Below are 8,137 nucleotides of genomic sequence, written 5' to 3'. Positions count from 1 at the left end.
AGGAGAGGGGGAAAACACACCTGAACGCCAAACCCTAAGCAAAGCCTTGACTGGGTCCTGCAGTGGAACTCTGACCATCTGCTCCAAACCTGTTCATAAAAGTCCTCGCGTGAGTCGTGCAGGCCATTCAGCCCATCACATCCACACTGACCCTCTGAAGAGCATCCCATTCAGGCCCAACCCCTATCCTCTCACCCTGCATTCCCCAAAGCGAATTCACTGAACCTGCACATCTTTGGACTGTGGGAGGAAACCAAAGCACCCGGAGTCCCCCATGGAGAGAATGTGCAAACTCTACACAAACAGACACCCAAGGGAGGAATCAAAGCCAGGTCCCTGACACTGTGAGGCAGCAGTGCTACCCACTGAGCCACCATGCCATCCCCAGGAGAATCTCAGCAGGTTTTCAGCCATTGTGACTGTGTTTTCTCTTTCATATAATTCACCTCAATCCTGCAAATCTTGTGCAAGAAGATGTTGGGCACCACTTCTCATCAACTGAATGCAGATTTTCCCAAAGTAGATTAGAAATCAAGTTGACGAAGGGCAAGTGACGGACACCCCAGATGGGACTCGAACCCACAATCCCTGGCTTAGAAGGCCAGTGCCATATCCATTAGGCCACTGGGGTCACACAGAAGGCAGAATATCACAGCCTTTATGTACTGCACCCGAACTCTCATACTGTGTGTTTCTGAGTGTTATACTCTCACTGATTGTTTTTGACCCCTACCATCTCATGCTGAATTGTTGGCTGCTTGATTAATCAATCTCACTTCCCATTTGTCCCCAAACCGTCAGATGAGAAATTAACCAAACTCCAATGTTGCAAAACTCAAGTCTGTGGAATATGGAGCAGACAAGAAAACAGCAAAGGGCTCAATGTTATTTTGTGCAGCACCTTGAAGATATTTGCAGTTCGTGGGGAAGATGTAAGTGGAGATGTTGCAAACAGCTGCATTGAGGACAAATCAACAGAATCATAGCAGGAATTCAGCCCATTGTGGCTGTGCTGTCTCTTTCAGACAATTCACCCCAAGATCTCCCAATTCCTAGAATTATCTTGTGTAAGTTTCGAATAATCATCGTTAAAAATCAGACAACACCAGGTTGTAGTCCAACAGGTTTATCTCAAAGTACTAGCTTTCGGAGCGCTGCTGCTTCGTCAGGTGGTTGTGGAGTATAAGATTGTAAGACACAGAATTTATGGCAAAAGTTTACAGTGTGATGTCACTGAAATTATATATTGAAAAAAATCTGGATTGTGTGTGAAGTCTCTCATCTTTTCGAATGACCAGGTTGGTTTCAGTTCTTTCATGTGTAAATCACAAAACGTTTTTCATTGCCAAGTGAAATGGCAAGCTGTCCAATAAAAGTTAAATGCTGTGAATGCTGGAAATCTGAAACAGAGAAAATGCTGGAGAAATCATGACTCAAAAACATGATTGAATTTTCTGAAAAAGTCACAAAGAGGATTTATGAGGGCAGAGAGGTGGATGTGATCTTTATGGACTTCAGAAAGGTGTTCGACAAGGTTCCCCATGGGAGACTGATCAGCAAGGTTAGATCTCATGGAATACAGGGAGAACTAGCTATTTGGATACAGAACTGGCTCAAAGGTAGGAGACAGAGGATGGTGGTGGAGGGTTGTTTTTCAGACTGGAGCCCTGTGACCAATGGAGTGCCACAAGAATCAGTGCTGGGTCCACTACTTTCCATCATTTATATATATGTTAGTATCATTATGAGGTATCATTAGTAAGTTTGCAGATGACACCAAAATTGGAGGTGTAGTGGACAGCAAAGAAGGTTACCTCAGATTACAACCGGATCTTGATTAGAAGGGCCGATGAGCTGAGGAGTGATGGGTGGAGTTTAATTTAGATCAATGTGAGGGGCTGCATTTTGGGAAAGCAAATCTTAGCTGGGCTTATAGACTTAATGGTAATGTCCCAGGGAGTGTTGGTGAACAAAGAAACCTCAGAGTGTAGGTTCATAGCTCCTTGAAAGTAGAGTCGAAGATCGATAGGATAGTGAAGAAGGCGTTTGGTATGCTTTCCTCTATTCTAAATCAGTTGTGTACAGTCTATGCAGAGAGATAAGAACCAACAAAACATTGGAATGTTGACATTTCTCAAAGCTTGTGTATCGTTGTGAACAAAAAGGCATTTTGTACTTGGGCAGGAACTGATCACTGTTCATTGTCAGGCACCAAGAGGGTTTGAGAATTGAAAGAATGATGTGATAATTTGTCAGAAAGACCTGAGACTGCGTTGTTTCCCTGTTACACCTTGGCAGCAGCTGACCGAAACTTTAGTGTATCCCTCAACATGTCATCTGAGATGTTGGTACATGCTGGGCTGTAACGCTCGCTTGATGCCAAGACTTTACACTTGCAAATGGCTATGTGTGCCCTTGTAGCATATTGGTTAAACCACTGTCCTCCAAAGTGTGGGATTGTGGGTTTAATTTCCCTCTGGGCTGCTTACGTTTTAAGCTTGGTCTTTGTAGCTGACTTTTGTCCCATGATTCCTGAAGAAGGGCTGATGCCTGAAACGTCGATTCTCCTGTTCCTTGGATGCTGCCTGACCTGCTGCGCTTTTCCAGCAACACATTTTCCGCTCTGATCTCCAGCATCTGGAGTCCTCACTTTCTCCTCGACTTTTGTCCCATGCCAACTTTATCACGATCCAAATTGACTGCATTTTTCAACTACTCTGTTCAAAATCACTGTGCCTGTGTTGAGATTATAGCGAATGCTGTGTAATAGAAACATGCACAAGGCAATTCCAGGATTTGGGAGATCTTGGGGAGAATTGTCTGACAGAGACAGCGCAGCCACAATGGGCTGAATGCCCGCTAAGATTCAGTTGCTTTAGAACATATGACATTGATCAAAGAACAGTACAGCACCAAACAGGCCCTTCAGCCCACGATGTTGTGCCGACCATTGATCCTCATGTATGCACCCGCAAATGTCTGTGACCATATGCATGTCCAGCAGTTTCTTAAATGTCCCCAATGACCTTGCTTCCACAACTGCTGCTGGCAACGCATTCCATGCTCTCAAAACTTTCTGTGTAAAGAACCCGGCTCTGACATCCCCTCAAAACTTTCCTCCAACCAGCTTAAAATTATGACCCCTGGTGTTAGCCATTTCTGCCCTGGGAAATAGTCTCTGGCTATCGACTCTATCCATGCCTCTCATATCTTGTATACCTCAATTAGGTCCCCTCTCCTCCTCCTTTTCTCCAATGAGAAATGTCCGAGCTCAGTCAACCTCTCTTCATAAGATAAGCCCTCCAGTCCAGGCAGCATCCTGGTAAACCCCCTCTGAACCCTCTCCAAATCATCCACATCTTTCCTATAATAGGGCGACCAGAACTGGACGCAGTATTCCAAGTGCGGTCTAACCAAAGAAAGCATTTGTTCTCAATGCAACATTTTGCAACATCTCCACCTACTTCCTCCCCAATAACTGTAAATATCTTGAAAGCGTTGCACAAAATAACATTGAACCCTTTGCTATTTTCCTGTCTGCTCCATTTTCCTCAGACTTGAGTTGTGCAATGTTGGAGTTTGGTTGGTTTCTTGTGTGTCCGTTTGGGGACAAATGGGAAGCGAGATTGATTTATCAAGCAGCCAATTTTTTAGCATGAGGTGGAAGTTGCAAAAAACAATTAGTGAGAGTATAAAACTGAGAAAAACACAATATGAGCCATCAGGGTGCAGTATTTAAAGGCTGCCAGTTTGACAGCAGTCATGTAGCCCCAGTAGCCTCATGGATAAGATATTGGGCTCCTAAGCCAGGGATTGTAGGTTCAAATCCTATCCTGAGTGCCTAACTTTCATAGGTTGTCCTCTTTGAACTTTACTTCTAATCGACATTATAAACATCCCCATGTCTGCATTCAGTTGATGGGAAGTGCTGTCCAACATGAACTTGCACAAAGTTGTCGGGGATCTGCAGGATTGGGTCGAAATTGCCTGAAAGAGACAGCAGAGCCACAATGGTGAAAGAACTGCTGAGATTCTCCTGGGGCTGGCATGGTGACTCACAGTGTCAGGGACCTGGCTTTGATTCCTCCCTTGGGTGTCTGTTTGTGTAGAGTTTGCACATTCTCTCCATGGGGGACTCGGAGTGCATTGTGTTCCTCCCACAGCCCAAAGATGTGCAGGTTCGGTGGATTGGTTTTGGGGAATGCAGGGTGAGAGGATAGGGGTTGGGCCTGGATGGGATGCTGTTCAGAGGCTGAGTGTGGACTTGCTGGGCTGAATGGCTTGTCCCCCTCACTCTCGGGCTTTTATGAACAAGCTTGGAGCAGATGGTCAGAGCTCTGCTGCAGATCCCAGTCAAGGCTTTGCTAAAGGACTGGCATCCAGGTGTGTGTTCACATCCTTCTTTTCCCTGATCTTCCAGAATGTTCTGTAGCTTTGGCCAAAGGGATCATGATCTGGGTTCACATCATCCAATGGGGTCACATTGCCAGGAGCTAGACAACGGATTTATTCAGACTGACACTTCCAGTCATCGAGTCATAGAGATGTACAGCACAGAAACACACCCTCGGTCCAACCCGTCCATGCCGAACAGATATCCCAACCCAATCTAGTCCCACCTTCCAGCACCCGGCCCATCTCCCTCCAAACTCTTCCTATTCATATACCCATCCAGATGCCTTTTAAACGATGTAATTGTACCAGCCTCCACCACTTCCTCTGGCAGCTCATTCCGCACACACACACCACCCTCTGCCTGAAAAAGTTGCCCCTTAGGTCTCCTTTATATCTTTTCCCTCTCAACCTAAACCTAAACCCTCTAGTTCTGGAGTCCCCCACCCCAGGGAAAAGACCTTGGCGGTTTACCCTATTCATGCTCCTCATGATTTTATAAACCTCTGTAAGGTCACCCCTCAGCCTCCGATGTTTGGATCTTCCCCTTAGAGGAACTGATATCAGCTTCCACCGCTGTGACTCTGTGTTCAACCTCATCCGTCCTCTTTTCCAGGTCTCCCAGCTGCTGTTCATGCTTCTGCAGCATGATAGAGATCGGAGCCAGCTTCACCTCTATCTGCTTCCCCAAAATCTCGTGAGATTTCGCGAGCTCCTTCCCCAGGGCCTGGTAGGTAATCGAGTCCGAGGATCCTGCAGGCTGGGCCGGGGGCCTGGCCCCGGACACTGCTCCTCCCTTCTCCAACATCCCTGGACGTTGAAAACGCAGGTAAGTTGATTTTTCACAATGTCCTGGGACTCCACAACCTTTTCAGAGTCCCAGGATATCGCGATGGTCTGGATTGGGCAGGATAGAAATTCTTCCCCCTTGTGCTGTGGTGCGAAGCTCTGCAACATGATTGTCTGAGATCACCGCCATCTTGGATCCCCAGAGTGCAGTGAGAGAATAAAACTCAGAAAAACACACAATGAGAGGTCAGGGTGCAGTATTTAAAGGCTGCCATTTTTGGGTTCACTGTGCAGCCCTAGTGGCCTAATGGATAAGGCATTGGTCCCCTGAGCCTGGGATTGTGGGTTCAAGTCCCATTTGGGGTGTTGGGCTCTGCCTTATGTGTCGTTAATCTTTAAGCCACTTTGCAAACATCCCCATCTCTGCATTCAGTTGATGGGATGTGCTGTCCCATGTGACCTTACAGAAGCCTTTTGGGGATCTGCAGGATTAAGGCTGAATTCCCAGAAAGAGACAGGACAGTCACAATGGCTGAAAACCTGCTGAGATTCTCCTGGGGATGGCATGGTGGCTCAGTGGGTAACACTGCTGCCTCACAGTGTCAGGGACCTGGCTTCGATTCCTCCCTTGGGTGTCTGTTTGTGTCAAGTTTGCACATTCTCTCCATGGCGTACTCCGGGTGCTTTGGTTTCCTCCCACAGCCCAACGATGTGCAGGTTCGGTGGATTGGCTTTGGGGAATGCAGGATGAGAGGATAGGGGTTAGGCCTGGATGGAATGCTTTTCAGAGGGTCAGTGTGGATGTGATGGTCTGAATGGCCTCCTCCCACCCCACTCTCGGGCTTCTCTGAACAAGTTTGGAGCAGATGGTCAAAGGCCCAGTCAAGGCTTTGTGAAGGGACTGCCATCCAGGTGTGTGTCCCTATGCTCCTTTTCCCTGATCTTCCCGAATGTTCAAATCAACATCATCACATTAAAGATATTTTGTTTCTTGTCTTAATGAGAAGGGATTTGCCTTCAAGAGCACAAAGGATTTGGATGTTGTCTCTTGAGGTTTGCTGATGAAACCGTTGATGTGCAGGGTCAACTGCAGATAATGGCAGAGACACTCTCTAGTGGTGACTGTCAGCGTTACCAGTCGTGAAGACTTCATCCAAGAAACTGACGGTGATCTTGGCCGCAGTCTCACTATGGCCTGCAAATCACAATCGGCTTAACCAGACTCAAGAACTAAAGAGAAACCAAGAACATCTCACCGATATTACCATGAGGGTTGGTCCCAGCAAAGGATCAACAGCGAGACTGCAAAAACACATTTCATATCTCTCTGTGCTGGAACCTTCTGCTGTCTTTCTCCATTGAAATAATATCCAGCTGCTTTATTCTTCCGACCAAAGTGTATGACCTCACACATTCCCTCATTGTCTTCCATTTGCTGCGTTTTTGGCTATTCCCTTAACCCATCCATCTCCCTCTGTAAACTCTGTGAGTCAGCCTCAGCAGTTGCCTTCCCACAAATGTTTGTCCAATCTGTGGATGTGGCACTCCAAGTTCTCCAACGATGGCCTAACTACCTCACATCTCCATCAGAGCCTCCTTGCAATTGTATTCAATACCTTGACTAAGAAAGGTAAGGACCCAAATGCATAGCCACAGCCCCATCAGTTCCAACCGTCAACCCCCAGATTTCAATCATTTCCATTGACATATTGGACCTTATCATAAATTCCAAACATGCAGGTAATCTGGGGTTCAGCTGGTAATGTTGACAGAATATAGCTTAGACTGACACCAACACAACCAAACCAGAAGTTGCTTTGTCCATAGATTGGTAGCTCTATCTGTTGGAGCCCCAGTGACCCCATGGGTACGACACTAACTTCCTAAACCAGAGATTGTGGGCTCAAATATTATTTGGGATTTTGATTTTGTTGAAACCTTCACTGTGCAGCTGATCTTAATCCTGTGTGGTCACGTGACCGTGGCAACAAAATCAGGCATTCTCAATTGATCCTCAGCTGGAGATATTTGACCTGACAGAAAATTGGCCAAACTAAATTAAACAGTGGAGCTCTGACCATCTGCTCAGAACCTGTTCAGAGAAGCCCTAGAGTGGGGTGGGAGGAGGCCATTCAGTCCATCATGTCCCCACTGACCCTCTGAAGAGCATCCCATCCAGGCCCAACCCCTATCCTCTCACCCTGCATTCCCCAAAGCCAATCGACCGAACCTGCACATCTTTGGGCTGTGGGAGGAAACCAAAGCATTCGGAGTCCCCCATGGAGAGAATTTGCAAACTCGACACAAACAGACACCCAAGGGAGGAATCAAAGCCAGGTCCCTGATGCTGTGAGGCAGCAGTGCAACCCACTGAGCCACCATGCCATCCCTAGGAGAATCTCAGCAGGTTTTCAGCCATTGTGACTGTGCTGTCTCTTTCAGACGATTCACCCCGATATCCTGCATATCCTCAACATTCTGTATTTTTCTGACACAAGGTACCACCAAACCAACACAGACCTGGGGGTTCTCCAGAGATGAGAAATTGACTTGACCTTGATTGAAGATCAACCGTGAAGATGAGGGTTAAAAGTCGGACACCCCAGATGGGACTTGAACCCACAATCCCTGGCTTAGAAGGCCAGTGCCTTATCCATTAGGCCACTGGGGCCACATGTGTGTTGTTAAAATGGCAGCTTTTAAGTTTTGTTTTGCAAGAACACACTGACTGTGGCTCAGCCAGGACAGAGTCAGTGCCCTGAACTGAGGGGATTCTAAATCTCCTGGTTACATATGTTTTTCTCTTTATCCCCGCGCTGCTGCCTAACTGTGGTAGTGCACATATTTTCCCCAGCACCCATGTTGTGTGTGTGTAGGTGTGAGACACAGTGAAAGACAACAGATGGACAAATCTTTATTCAATTCCCACCACCAGGAAGAAAGGAAACACCCGAGT

The 8,137-nt window shown here is 46.9% G+C and overlaps 2 non-coding genes across 2 annotated transcripts; both read right to left on the bottom strand.

The window, feature by feature from the left end:
- Positions 1 to 558: 558 nt before the first annotated feature.
- On the bottom strand, positions 559 to 631 carry trnar-ucu (transfer RNA arginine (anticodon UCU)). Its single transcript has one exon. It is a non-coding gene; the product is annotated as a tRNA-Arg (tRNA).
- Positions 632 to 7,779: 7,148 nt separating this feature from the next.
- On the bottom strand, positions 7,780 to 7,852 carry trnar-ucu (transfer RNA arginine (anticodon UCU)). The gene has a single exon. It is a non-coding gene; the product is annotated as a tRNA-Arg (tRNA).
- Between the last annotated feature and the right edge of the window lie 285 nt (positions 7,853 to 8,137).

The sequence above is a fragment of the Chiloscyllium punctatum genome, chromosome 18 (assembly GCF_047496795.1).
Source record: "Chiloscyllium punctatum isolate Juve2018m chromosome 18, sChiPun1.3, whole genome shotgun sequence".
In the NCBI taxonomy this organism is placed as follows: domain Eukaryota; kingdom Metazoa; phylum Chordata; class Chondrichthyes; order Orectolobiformes; family Hemiscylliidae; genus Chiloscyllium; species Chiloscyllium punctatum.
Note: the sequence above shows the minus strand (reverse complement) of the source record. Positions and strands in the feature narration are given on the sequence as shown.